The sequence below is a fragment of the Pelobates fuscus genome, chromosome 3 (assembly GCF_036172605.1).
Source record: "Pelobates fuscus isolate aPelFus1 chromosome 3, aPelFus1.pri, whole genome shotgun sequence".
In the NCBI taxonomy this organism is placed as follows: Eukaryota; Metazoa; Chordata; class Amphibia; order Anura; family Pelobatidae; genus Pelobates; species Pelobates fuscus.
In genome coordinates this window covers 7,905,980-7,921,065 of record NC_086319.1, presented here as the reverse complement: position 1 = coordinate 7,921,065, position 15,086 = coordinate 7,905,980, and positions in this window count along the sequence as shown.

Sequence of the window (15,086 nt, the reverse complement as noted above, 5' to 3'; positions counted from 1 at the left end):
AAAGTTAAAAAAGAGCATTTGTAAGAGACATAATAAACTAAACTCCTGAAAAGCGCAGTCTTGTTTTAAGATATTTAGTAAAAATAATGGAGAAGATAATTGAGTGAAACGTGCAAATGTAGCCCCATCCACAAACGCGTAGGCAATAGGTATAGGCCTACAGCTTAGACATGTCAGCTGGGAGGACAGCTCAATTGTTGAAGTTGTGCCCTCAGAGGTGTGAAGTTTAACTTTTGCTAGCTAGCAATCCCCAACAAAGTACAATAAAAAAAAGGAAAGCCCTATGTAGGTCATAACACGCTGACTTAGAGCTCCATGCTATGTGCGTCACGCTGACCGAGGGCTCTCTTAGGGCTCCACGCTATGTGCTTCACACTGACCGAGGGCTCCACGCTATGTGCTTCACACTAACTTAGGGCTCCACGCTATGTGCTTCACACTGACCGAGGGCTCCACGCTATGTGCTTCACACTGACCGAGGGCTCCACGCTATGTGCTTCACACTGACCGAGGGCTCACTTAGGGCTCCACGCTATGTGCTTCACACTGACCGAGGGCTCACTTAGGGCTCCACGCTATGTGCTTCACACTGACCGAGGGCTCCACGCTATGTGATACACTGAGCGAAGGCTCTCTTAGTGTTCCACGCTATGTGCTTCACACTGACCGAGGGCTCACTAATGGCTCCACGCTATGTGCTTCACACTGACCGAGGGCTCTCTTAGGGCTCCACGCTATGTGCTTCATACTGACCGAGGGCTCACTTAGGGCTCCACGCTTTGTGCTTCACACTGACCAAGGGCTCTCTTAGGGTTCCACGCTATGTGCTTCACACTGACCGAGGGCTCTCTTAGGGCTTCACACTGACCGAGGGCTCCACGCTATGTGCTTCACACTAACTTAGGGCTCCACGCTATGTGCGTTACACTGACCGATCGCTCTCTTAGGGCTCCACGCTATGTGCTTCACACTTACTTAGTGCTCCACTCTATGTGCTGACTGAGGGCTCACTTCGGGCTCCACGCTATGTGCTTCACACTGACTTAGGGCTTGTGGCGGTCACCCCGAGAGAGGAGGGGGTGTTCACCGCCAAAGATGTAATTTTCCCTAGTGTGGGTAGCGCTGCAGTATTCCCAAGTCGATCTCCAAGCAGACCATGAATCCAGTATATGTACAGCTCTTAGAAGAGCTATTGGGTATAGCAAGTATAGCTGTTCCCTACAATCACGAGACGAGGCTGCGTGTTGAGGGTGAAGTGAACTAACTTTAATGAGACCAAACTTGGCCTTTTATGACAATCCCTGTGCAAGGGGTATTCCCGTCTGCCTGATGGAAGACTGTATTACAAAGTCACAGACAAATGACAATAGTGTTACAATGCATGACACTCCCATACATATCATACAATCCCTCCCTTCTGCCTGTGTGATAATTGAGTGAAGTACTGTATTTACTCAATTATCTCCAGGCGAAAAAGAACACCATTTACATGCAACCCGAAAGTACCCCAAAAACTCACATAAACCACACTGACTGAGGGCTCACTTAGGGCTCCACACTATGTACTTCACACTGACTGAGGGCTCACTTAGAGCTCCACGCTATGTGCTTCACACTGACTGAGGGCTCACTTAGAGCTCCACGCTATGTGCTTCACACTGACCGAGGACTCAGAGCTCCACGCTATGTGCTTCACACTGACTGAGGGCTCACTTAAGACCCCACGCTATGTGCATCGCGCTGACTGAGGGCTCACTTAGGGCTCCACACTATGTGCCTCACACTGACCGAGGACTCACTTAGAGCTCCACGCTATGTGCTTCACACTGACTGAGGGCTCACTTAAGGCTCCACGCTATGTGCATCGTGCTGACTGAGGGCTCCACGCTATGAGCTTCACACTAATGAGGGCTCCACGCTATGTTGTTCGCGCTGACTGAGGGCTCACTTAGGGCTCCACACTATGTGCCTCACACTGACCGAGGACTCACTTAGAGCTCCACGCTATGTGCTTCACACTGACTGAGGGCTCACTTAAAGCTCCACGCTATGTGCATCGTGCTGACTGAGGGCTCCACGCTATGAGCTTCACACTAATGAGGGCTCCACGCTATGTTGTTCGCGCTGACTGAGGGCTCACTTAGGGCTCCACACTATGTGCTTTGCTCTGACTCGGGGAACCGTGCTGACTGAGGGCTCCACGCTCACTATGTGCTCCGTGGCTATTTAGGGCTCAATGCTGATTATATGCTCCGCACTGACTTGGGGCTCCATGCTCACTATGTGCTCTGCACTGACTGGAGGCTCCACGCTCACTATGTGCTCTGTGGCTACTCAGTGCTCCGTGTTGACTATGTGCTCTGCACTGACTGGGGGTTCCGTGCTGACTATGTGCTCCGCCAGGTACCAAATGAGGGATGAGACAATCTCATAGTCAGGGAAAGTAGTGTTCAAGGGCAGGCAGAGCAGGTTCAGAAACAGTATAACAGCCAGGGAGGTCAAGGATCAGATATCCACAGGGTTTATGGAAGTGTACACACCGAAGAACACAGTATATAACTGAGCACTGAGGTAAGGGTTGGCTGTAATTATATAGGGGAGAGTTGTCCCTTTAAGAGGCCTTATTTCAGGCGCACGCTAAGGTCGTGCTGTGTTGTGGAGTCTTCACCTCTACATGTGGGTCAAGCTGGGGAGAGGAGCAAGAGACAGGTATGTGAGATAGAGGTTACTCTGGGAGGCCATAAGCTTTTCTAAAGAAATGGGTTTTACGGCACTTCTTAAATGATTGAAGACTAGGGGAGAGTCTGATGGGGGTAGGCAGGCTATTGCATAGGAAGGAAGCTGCCCCCAAGAAGTCTTGATTGAAGACTAGGGGAGCGTGAGTTGGCCGTACGGGTGTGAGCAGCGGACAGGAGAAGGTCAAGGGCAGAACGGAGAGACTGTGAAGGGACATACCTATGGATCTGTGATGAGATATAAGAGGGGCTAGAATTGTTCAGTGCTTTATAGGTGTGAATTAGTACCTTGAATTGGCTTCTAAAAGATACAGGAAGCCAATGTAAGGACTGGCAGAGGTGTGAGAGAACCGACTAGATGGGAAAATCAATCTGGCGTCAGCATTTATTACGGACTGTAGTGGTGCAGTACGGCTTTTGGGAAGGTCAATCAGGAGAGGGTTACAATAATCCATGCGGGAAATTACTAGAGCATGGACAAGCTCCTTGGTAGCATCTTGTGTAAGAAAGGGGCGGATATGTTTTTAAGATGGAATCTAAAGGATTTGGCAACATACTGGATGTGAGGCTCAAAGGTGAGGCCAGAATCAAGTATGACACCAAGACAGCGCGCTTGCAGGGATGGACTGATGTGGGTACCACTAACTTGAAAGGAGAGTGAAGGAGGAGATTCAGTATTAGGAGGAAGAAAGACAAAAAGCTCAGTTTTAGAGAGATTGAGTTTCAGAAAGCGGGAGAACATCCAGTCAGAGATGGAAGAAAGGCAAGCAGTGACACGTTGCAGGATGGCAGGAGAGAGGTCCGGGGAGGAGAGATATGTCAGTGTGCCATCAGAATACAGGTGGTAGTGGAATACAAAAGAGGTAAGAAGTTTGCCAAGAGAGGCAGTATAAAGAGAAAATAGAAGGGGACCAAAGACAGAGCCTTGGGGACTCCAACCGAGAAAGGACGAGGGGAGGAGGTATCATTAGAATAGGAGACACTGAATGAGCGTTGGGAGAGATAAGAGGAAAACCAAGAGAGGGCAGAGTCACAGAGACCAAGTGATTGAAGAGTTTGAAGAAGGAGAGCATGATCAACAGTGTCAAAGGCAGCAGAGAGGTCAAGAAGAATTAGTATGGAGTAATGGCCTTTGGATTTAGCTGTGATTAGTAACTTTGATAAGCGCAGTCTCAGTAGAGTGGAGAGGGCGGAAGCCAGATTGAAGAGGGTCAAGGAGAGAGTTGGAATTGAGGAAGTGAGACACACGGGTATAGACAAGTCTTTCTAGAAGCTTTGAGGAAAAAGGGAGCAGGGATATAGGACAATAGTTAGAGGGGGAGGACGGATCAAGAGATGTTTTTTTCAGGATAGGTACTACAGTGGCATGTTTAAGATCAGCAGGGACAACGCCACAAGAGAGAGAGCAGTTGAAGATGTGCGTTAAGGAAGGCACAAGACAAGTAGAGAGATATCTGATAAGGTGAGATGGGACAGGATCGAGCAGGCAAGTGGTGGGGCGAGAGGAAAGGAGAAGTGCAGCCACCTCTTGATCAGTAGCTGCGGAAAAGGTCTGAAGGGTAGGAAAGGCATGATCTGTGTGTGGTTGAAAAGAGAATGGCAAGGTGGGAGAATTCTTTCCTTAGCTGTCCAATCTTGTCGGTAAAGTAACATGCAAAGCTCTCGGCAGTAATGTTAGTTTTGGGGGGTGGTCACAGCAGGGCGAAGAGACATCTGGGATTGCCGGAGCATGAACTAATGAGAGAGGAAAAGTAGGACTGTTTGGCGAAGGCAAGGGCTGCGCTGTATGAACACAACTTGAATCTATAATGGAGAAAGTCTGACTGGGTGCGAGACTTTCTCCAGGAGCATTCAGCACAACGGGAGCATCTTTGCAGGTAGCGTGTGGATTTTGTATGCCATGGTTGGGGGGGGGGTGTCCTCCTTGAGGTGCATTTTTGGAGCGGGGCTGCAGCTTTCAGGGCAGAGATGAGGGTAGTGTTATATGTGGAGATGGCCAGTGAGGGGCAGGAGAGGGAAGGGATGGATAGCAGTTGTGGATCAATATCAGTTGAGGCTGCTGAGGTCAAAGGTGGGTTAATGGTAATATTGAAGTCCCCGAAAATTAGGGATGGAAAATTAGAAGAGAGGAAATAGGGTAGCCAGGCAGCAAAGTGGTCAAGGAAGAGGAGAGGGAAACCAGGGGGACGATAAATAACGGCAATGCTAGCAGAGAAGGGTTTGAAAAGGTGAATTTAATTAATTTCAAATGATGGGAAAGAGAGAGAAGGGGGGGTGAGTAGAGATTTGAAGGAGCAATGAGGGGAGAGGAGAAACCCTACACCACCACCTTTACATTCAGAGTGTCTTGGGTTGTGGGTAAGTTGAAGACCACTAAAGGACAAAGATGCAGGGGTAGCAGTGTCAGAGGGGAGAGCCATGTTTCCGTTCTGACAGCAGTGGATTCTGTAACGTTGCAAACAGAGCGTGCATTCCAGAGGGCAGTATTGAAGGAGGATTTAGAGGAAGAGTAACATGAGATGGGTGTGAGATTGGTGTGGTTCCTTGAGTTAGTATGTGGTCAGTTTGCTGAGATGGTACTGGGGTTTGGAGAGACCCCACTTTCTGTGAGAAATCAGAGCCTTGTGTCTAATCCAGGTGTCTCGCTACACTTTCTCCTGGCCATTCTAATGCTCATAGAGACGCAATTAAAGCTATGCTTTGAGTAAACACTCAGAGTGGGCACCTTAAAACTTTATAAAATTGGTATCTCTTGAAACTGGGTCAATTTTAGATATACATTTATCAGTCTGTTAACCCAGTGGTTTCCAAACTGTGTGCCGCAGCTCACACACTCGCACACAGGGGGCCGCAAAATGTTTCCCCAGTGCTTTGATCATATGATCAGAGCACTGGGAACCGTGCCTCACTCTCCCCCGCTGGCTCTGCAGGACTGAAGGGGAGATCAGAGATCTCCCTCATCGGCCTGCTAGCACTGAAATGCTGGCAGCTGACAGGGGAAGAAGAGAGGATCCGGGGAGCTCTAAATTGAAGCTCTGCCGGGTTCTCCTCTTGTGAGCTTGGAGCGTTGCTGTGGTTACCATGGCAACGCTCCGAATCTCGCAAAAGTGAACTCTAGACTCAGGAACTGCTAGAGTTCACTCTCACCACTTGGACCACCAGGGCTGATCCACCGGACCATCAGGGTTTAGTACTGTCAACCCTCCCAAGAAAAGGTAAGAAGGGAAGGGGGATATGAAAATTATATTTTTAATAAAAAACAAAAAATTATATTTATACATTTGCACTCCTACCCCCACTAACCCACAATAACTCCCTCCCATACACATAAACTGTACCCCTCACACACACACTGCGCACCCACACACACACGGTACCCCTCACACAACATGTTCCCCCACACATTACCCCTCATACAACCTGCCCGCCCCTCACACAAAAACTGCCAAAATTACACACACACACACACACTACATCACACACTACATCACACACTGAAACCGTCATATACACTACTGCCCCTATCCCCTACTACCGCCCGTATCTTGGCAGATCCCAGGTAAGTTGTCAAACTGTTCTAAAACAGTTTGACTACTTAATATGAGAGGGCACTATAGCACCACTGACACCATAACAACTACAAAGTGGTTCCCAAGAGTGCCCTTCACAAGATTGAGTTCTGGATCTGCACCTAAACGGTAAGCATTTCTGCCGAACAGGGGCCCAGTATATGGTGCAGTGCTGTACATATATACACCCTAGAAAATTGCTTTGCCTTGGAAAAATACTGAAAAATTAAGGGCACCTTGAACCTAAAAAGTTTGGGAACCACTGTGTTAACCTTTAAACCTGAAGTGTTGTAGAGATTTGTATCGTTCCTTTATGGAGGCAAGTTATTTGGTGAGTTAGGCAGCCTCACTGGAGCCTCACAGCCACCTATTTCTCCTAATTGGAGAGGGAGTCTCATCATTGTAGTGCAGACCCAGTGAATAGCTCCCCCGGAGTGGGTTGCCAACACTGATTTATTATCACGTGCTGGGCAGAGGAAGCTGGGGACATTGCCAGCAACCCTTGAAGATGCACACAAGACATTTAGACCAGATCAACATCCCCTCTCCCTGGCCCAAGTTTAACAAAATGGAGGGTGAATAAAGTTTACATAAGCCTCCATCCACCCCACACTTCTGCTAGTAACACCACCCCCGCACGCATCAAAGCCCATACCCAAACCCATTACATCACAAACATACTACACTTCACACCACCTGATCCACAAGCAGCCTCAACCACCTCAACCACTTTACAAGCGGCCTCAACCACTACAAACATACACCATCATAGACAGCTTCCCCACAACACACAATACCACAAGCAGTTCTCCCCAACTCAACAACATACGCAGTGTCCCCAAAAATACACAATACCACAAGTAGTCTCCCACACATAGCCTCCACACACCACATCCTCTCCCGGCCCTGTCCTCTAGTATCCACAAAAACACACCCCACATGTCATGTAAAATGGCAGATGAAATTCAACGTAGAAAAATGCAAAGTTATGCACTTCGGGGTTAAGAATGCACAAGCAATTTACACCCTAAATGGTAGTGAACTAGGGATAACCACACACGAGAAGGATTTGGGAATTGTTATAGACAACAAATTAGGTAGCAATATGCAATGTCAATCTGCCGTTGCTAAGGCCAGTAAGGTTTTGTCATGTATAAATAGGGGCATAAATTCTCGAGATGAAAATATAATTTTGCCTCTTTATAAATCGCTGGTAAGACCACACCTTGAATATGCTGTGCAATTTTGGGCACCTGTTCTAAAGAAGGATATCATGGCACTAGAAAAAGTGCAGAGACGAGCTACAAAATTGATAAAAGGAATGGAGCATTTTAGTTATGAAGAAAGGTTAAAAAATGTAAATCTCTTCAGTTTGGAAAAACGACGCCTTAGAGGGGATATGATAACATTATACAAATATATTCGGGGCCAGTACAAACCATTATCTGGAAATCTATACATAAACAGGGCTATACATAGGACACGAGGTCACACATTTAGGCTGGAAGAAAGGAGATTTCATCTAAGGCAAAGAAAAGGTTTTTTTACAGTAAGAGCAATAAGGATATGGAATTCATTGCCGGAAGAGGTGGTTTTGTCAGAGTCTATACAGATGTTTAAATTGCAATTGGATAAATACTTGCAAAAACATAACATACAGGGATACAATTTCTAATTAGTTGGCTAATAGCTGCTTGATCCAAGGAGACATCTGACTGCTATTTTGGTGTCAAGAAGGAATTTTTTCCTAGTTTGTTGCAAAATTGGAAGCGCTTCAGACTGGGTTTTTTGCCTTCTTTTGGATCAACAGCAAAAGCATATGTGAGGAAGGCTGAACTTGATGGACGCAAGTCTCTTTTCAGCTATGTAACTATGTAACTATGTAACTATGTAAAGAAAACACACTCACAAATACAGAGCCAAGTGTGGGACTGGCTCAAATCACAATTGCTTTATTTAGGTGACACCTTTCCTTTTCTCTGTGCTTTGTCAGCGCCTGTAAATTAACCTGGCTCTGGGTGTAAATGCCTGTTAACCCTTCTTTGCTGGAAGTGGACAGAGTTGCAACAAATAGGACTTAAAATAGATTGTGGTGGACCGCCTGGCACCCCAACCAGGTGCTTCCGTCAATCGCTGCTTCCTAGCAACTTCCAGAACTCATCCAGACACCATCAAAACCGTAGTCCCCACTTCCAGCGTTACAGCCTGGTTGGGGTCTCGCTGTCCTTCACCCTCTTTGGTAGACGTCTCCTAGTCCAGAGAGCAAAGCAGGCTGCTCTTACAAGAGCAAGTGATTATAATCCCAGGGGAGTATAGTGATATAGCAATCCCCAGGGTAGATACAGCCATTTCCCCCACACATAAGATGAGACTCTATTTGAGGGTAAGCAGGAACTCATTTAGCCAAGTAGCCACAACTGGCCTTTTATGCAATTCTCATGCAAGGGGCACTCCCCCCTGGTCCTGAGAGTAACCCACAGCAGAAACAAACACACAATTACATTGGCTCTCAGATACAGGACAATTGAGTCATGAACTGAAAACACACATTTTTATAAAACCCCAAAAGTACCTTTAAAACATACAAACCCCCCACAAAAGTTACATCCCCTGATAGACCCGATCTGGGTGACCAAAGATTCACCCAGATTGGTTCAGGGGTTCAGGAATTTCCTGGAAGTCATTTATTTGACCAACCGCATGCATGGTCCCATGCCCAAAACAGTTCCATAGAATCACGGCTATGTGCCGCTGGGGACCGACCGGGAACCGACCGGGAACCGACCGTGAACCGACCGGGAACCGCAAAGTCTTCAATCCGAAATTAGTTCCAGGCCAGTCCCCCTAAAGTCTATTCGCGGTTTTGGTCCACGTGAACGGTTGCCAGATAGCTAGCGTTCGGTTCTATGCGCACAAATGGAAAGTGCTGAACCAGGGGGAATAAAATATGGGTCTTTACAGTCGCTGACCTAGCCCATAGTTTTTTGGCAGGAGGCTGGCAAGCAGGCCCTTCCAAAAGCCTGTGGCAAAGTTCTGTTCGCCACATATCCCCTGCTGCCGGTCGGTGCATGAGTTAGTCTGGCAGCCCACCCACAAACAAGTACTTGACCAGTATATCTCTGGTGCCCAGCTTTGCCCTGTATGTCCCAGGCTGCTGAGTGGGCGTCCCTCACCCCCGATCTCCCTTGTGCTCCCATGCATGGAGTTGTAGGTTCTTGGTTGGCAGAGGCCAGCGGCGCTCTGCACTGTAGCCAGCACTTCTGCTGGGGTGGCCTGCGGGTATTCAGGCCTTGGGAGGGTAGAGGCTGTAACGGATCTCCTGGCACCCCGATTGGGTACCTCCGTTGAAGGATGCTCCAAGCTCTTACAGAGGGCTCCAAGCGCTCTGCCAGACACCACAACCACCGTAGACCTCACGAACCGCCGCAGCTTGGTTGAGGTCTCGCTGTCCCCTACCCACACTGGACCTATGCCAAGGCTCCAGGTTCCAGTGGGTGAACCTCTCCTACAAGAGAGTGAAGCAGGAACAAGCTCTTAAAAGAGCTTAGTAATGATTAGCTAAGGGAGTATGCAGAGCATAGCAATCCCTTGTAGTGATATAGCAATTCCTCCAATAAGAGACAGGACTCTAGATTGAGGGTGAAGTAGAACTCTGGTTTAATGACACACATACTGCTTTTATGCAATTCTCCCATGCAAGGGAGACGCCCACAGACAATTATACATTACCCAATCACACACTGGTTACATCCCACACATCTCCTCCCCTTCGCCTGAGAGGTAACACAATTATCCGTACAGTTTAAAACATACTTTTTACCCAACTTTCATAACTCTTAAACTATACATTCAATCTTCATAAAAATTACATATTCGAACCCAGCACACTTTACTTACAAACATATCCAAAATTCACAAAGAATAAGGAATGAAGGAGAAACCACCTCGTAACAAGACGGGTCGTTCTCCTTCAAACCACCCCAAAATGAACGTCTATAGAAAATAAATACATTTTATTAAGAATAACAGTATAAAAAAAACAAATAGCCTTGGGACTCATCAAAAAAGTCTGGCCTATTAACTGCAAGGTGTATCAGTCACTAATAAATGTGCACCTTGCAGTTAATAGGCCAGACTTTTTTGATGAGTCCCAAGGCTATTTGGTTTTTTATACTGTTATTCTTAATAAAATTTATTTATTTTCTATAGACGTTCATTTTGGGGTGGTTTGAAGGAGAACGACCCGTCTTGTTACGAGGTGGTTTCTCCTTCATTCCTTATTCTTTGTATATTTTGTGCTTTATGCAGGGTTATGCCCTTGTTGCCACCCCTATAACCCATTTCTCTCTGTACCTCCTGCTAGTTTTCTAGCTAGGGAGTACTATTTTCTTCAATATCCAAAATTCAACCAATTCCATCCAAGGGTTAAAGAGTTAGCTGGAAGTCCTTTATGACCGATTTCACATCAATTTCACACTGAAAAAATGACCATTCGAACATGCGTTCAAATCTTCGAAGTCTCTGCAGCTGAAAACGGAGTGTAGGAGAAGGTAAGGGTGTTCGTTGAAATGTGTAGCCGATTTCAGTTCCATGGATTTGGCTACACATACCGCTAACCTCGTTCGAATGAACAAAGATGGCCGCCGCCACGTGTTCGTTTTTCAAATGGCGGCCACTTTGACTACTTCGGCACTTCGGCTGTATCCGAAGTGCCAATTTAAAGTTGCAACACTGCTCCAAAGTAATTAAAGGGCCAGAAACAGCATTATAAAAATCCATTATGCCCAAATACAGTTCTTAAAGTAACAGTAACAGTATAATATAAGATCATAAGCCCCAACTCAGTTCCTTAAAGGGCAATACATCCCAGGGCCATAATCACAGGGCAAGAGGCTGGCAAACAGGCCCCTCTAAAAACCAGTGGCGAGATTATGTTCGCCACAGAGGCCAGCTGCACTCTTCTGCTGGATGTGGGTTGATGGAGACCGACGTCCCATCTACTATCCCCAGAACCCAATTGGGCATCTACTGTTTAGAGAAGAGAACACTCACATCCTCCCTTTGGTATTCCCACTGGGGCTGTTGGGGATCTGGGATGGCTGCCGTTTAGGGCTGGTGGAGAGACCTCGGTCCCATCTGCCCCGGACAATTGGATGTCCTCCCTGGACAAGTTGAACAGGTCCCCTACTTCGAGTACCTCCGGCTGACGCTGGGGAGAGAGACCAGTTCTCTCCTTTCCTTGTGGGAGTAGGACCGACTGTCCTCCCTCCCAGTACTTCCATCTTGGGTTGGGATGGGAGACCGGTTGTTCCCTTTCCTGCAGTCCCTGTTCTCAGCTCTGCCATCTGAAACTCAAATTCACTTCTGTCTTGCAACTCAGTGCTCCACATGGCTTCAATGGTTCAGATACGCTCCATCAACACAGTTGCCGGGTCATAGAAAGCTAGTAGTAGGCGCATTCCATGACAGAACTCCTCATCTTCGTATAGGGAGTCTGTCCGAGAGCTAGCTTGCTCCATCTTGTGGATCTCCACCGTATACAGGGGCACTGCACGAATGCTAGCGTTGGCCTCCATTATAACTCCAAAGGCGGTGTCTCCAGGGTACCTCTCCTCTTACTAGGAAGCCATCCCACCGCTGCCACCAGATGTGTTGGACCGCCTAGCACCCCAACTGGGTGCGTCTGCCAATTGCTGCTTCCTAGCAATGCCGGGTGTAACAGATCACCTGGCACCCTGACTGGGTACCTCCGTTGAAGGATGCTCCTAGCGCTTCCTGAGGGCTCCAAGCACTCCAGCCAACGCCATAACCACTGTAGACTCCTCCAGAGAGCAAGGCAGGAACAAGCTCTTACAAGAGCTTAGTAGTGATTTAGCAAGGGAGTTTGACAAGCATAGCAATCCCTTGTAGCAGATTCCCCCAATAAGAGACAGGGCTCAGATTGAGGATGAAGTAGAACTGCCAGAGCTGTGGGTTTATTGTTCTTATATACACATTCTTACACAACCAATAAACACATACAATACACTCAGGCACTCCCACACAAAATCCTCCCCTCTGCCTGTGATACAATTACCTTACACAATGGGTTAATGTAATTATCACAGGCAGGAAAATACACAGTTTTACACAATATTCATAACTTTAAAAGTATGCATCACATTCACATACATTTTCAGAATCAGCATACTCCAAATACAAACATACGTCAAAATCATACAAATTGGTCCAGTGGGTCAAAAGTTAGATCGTAGTCCTTTGTGACCAAATGAAGCATGGCTTTTCTGCCCAAAACCGGTTCCACAGAGTCTTCTATCCTGGAAATAATTGGGAAGTAATCCAATCAGGTAGGGATTTTCTTGTGATTGGCTACTTAGGATTTAAAAGTCTTTCTACAAACAGAGGTATTTTTAGCCCCTGACGAAGGTGCATCAGACGCACCGAAACGCGCGTCAGGTTTAGTTTATTATTTTTTCACCTTTCACACTTATGGTAGCACTAGTTGTTTGATTTATGATTATCTCCTAAGCATTGTTTTATTTGCTTTGAAGGAAGTTTAGCTGCAGACAGCCCGTTTGTTTCTCCTCCTCTTTTCAAGTAGGGACAGCATAGAACACCCTTGAAGGTGTTTCTCTTAGGAGTTACAGGGACATAAGCTCTCCTTTTTTTTACTCTCCTTTGCTACAGGCTGTCTTGCTTCATTGAGGAATTTTCCCTTTTACTACATAGCATTAAAGACAGCCCCCCCCCCCTTAAAGGTGTTGTTTATAAGAGTCATAATTTTATTTACTTAGGCTCTTCATTTAGGAGTAAGTAAGTGGAGCTGTTTGTATCTCTGGGGATCTACCCATTACGTTTTTTTCTCAAGCTGCAGTTTACCCCTTCATTGCCTAGTGGTATATAGCATTCATTGAATACCAATATACTTTATTGAGTTTTTTTAATTTTATTCCAATTTAAGTGCTCTTTTTCTTTTCTATGTACTAATAAAACTATTTTTATTTATATTGAGCCACTTTTTGGACTTTGAATCCTAGACCTTATATTATATCACGCTATATACCAGTGGACTTATTTTGTGGTCCTAAAAGGTTCAGTGCTTTTTTGGTGTAGTAACTATATATATCATTGTTCTATTAATTGTATTTAAAACCAGTCTAGAATCTCTCTCTTGTTATTGAGACTCTATATATTATTTTCAATATCCCCAGATAGCTTAGATCTGAGCGCACATTATTACTGAATGGTGCTCAGATCACACACATACAGTTCAATTGTCATGGAGCCAAAGTCTTTCCCATAGTCTTTCATTATACGAATGGGCTCCATGGCATAGCTATCTGGGGTATCACCGCTCAAACAGGGCAAGGACCAAATGACCCGGCTTTCGTGTCTTTGCAGGGGAAAATCAAGTGTTTCAACATAGGGCCATGGTCTAAAGGCAGCAGGCGGGCAACCAGGCTCCTCCAATGCACAGTGGCGATATTGGTCTCGTCACAGTATTTAACCCTGCAAACCGCAGGTTTATTCCACCTAAAATTGTAGATTATTCTAGTTTACCTATCTTAATAATGACAGAGAGCTGTCATTACTTTAATATACTCCACAACTGCACAAAACAGCTAGAAAAATATTAACCAATCAGAGACAAGGTAAGCACTTCCTCTTTCTCTGGTTATGGAGGAAACTCAAACAATCAAAAAACAAAGAACAGTAAAGCCGATAAACACAACAGAAAATCTTGTCGAAGAAGAGGATATACCTGGTGAACGCTGTAACAGAGCTCCCTGTACTTCTGGCTGGGTACCTCCACCAAGGACTACTTCCTAGCTGGAACAGGGGGCAAACTGCAGCACTTCTGCCCACAGTCGCCGTTGCTTGACTGGGGTCCTGGAACTGCTCCTTCCTGGAGCTGAATGAGGAATTCGCTGTAGACACCCCCAGGTACTGGACGACACTCAGTCCTGGAAGCTCTAGTCCTTACAAGGACTTTCCCAGTTGAATCCTGCACACTGGAACAGTGATTAAAGAATAGTCCTTTCCCCTCCCAGTAACCAGACGACACATAGTTCTGGGAGTACAAGCTTGAATACTTTTATTGGCAGACACAACTGGCCTTATTTGCAAGTCCCCATGCAAGGGGCATTCCCCCCTGGATCTAAAATTAAACCAAAGTAGAAACAAATACACAATTACATTGGGTCTCAGATCCAGGATACTCCCATACATAATAAGATAATTTCCTCCCCTGTGCTTAGGAGATAATTGAGTCAACGACTGTGTGGCAAACCTAGCCACTTCAGACTATTCCTTTGTATCTAATGGTTGTCCTAGAAAGGCTGTTTAATCTATGTTGTTTTATGTGTTCGCTTAAAAAGGTGAGGGCATTCGGATGCTAGTGGCACGAAAGCCACTAGCATTCATATGGTAGTTTCACGAACAGTGACTTGCAACACTGTTCGTGAAACGAACAAAGCACCGAATGGGAGACCACACACAGGAGGTCGTGTGGCTCCCATTAACTCATTAACAGATTGCAACAATGTATCGTTCCCCAGTTAATTGATTTGCGGGGTGGCCGCCGTTTAGATACCAAACACGTGGCGGCGGACATCTTGGATTCACTTTTAGCCCAGCGGTGTTTGGTCGTCAAGTGCCTGGAACTAAAATCGGCAACTCGATGGCACGAACACCGCTGGACTTCCAGACCGATCGGTAACACCGGTATTTCGGTACTTTCTCTCAAACTATACATTCGTGTCTTTTCTGAAGAGTTCATATT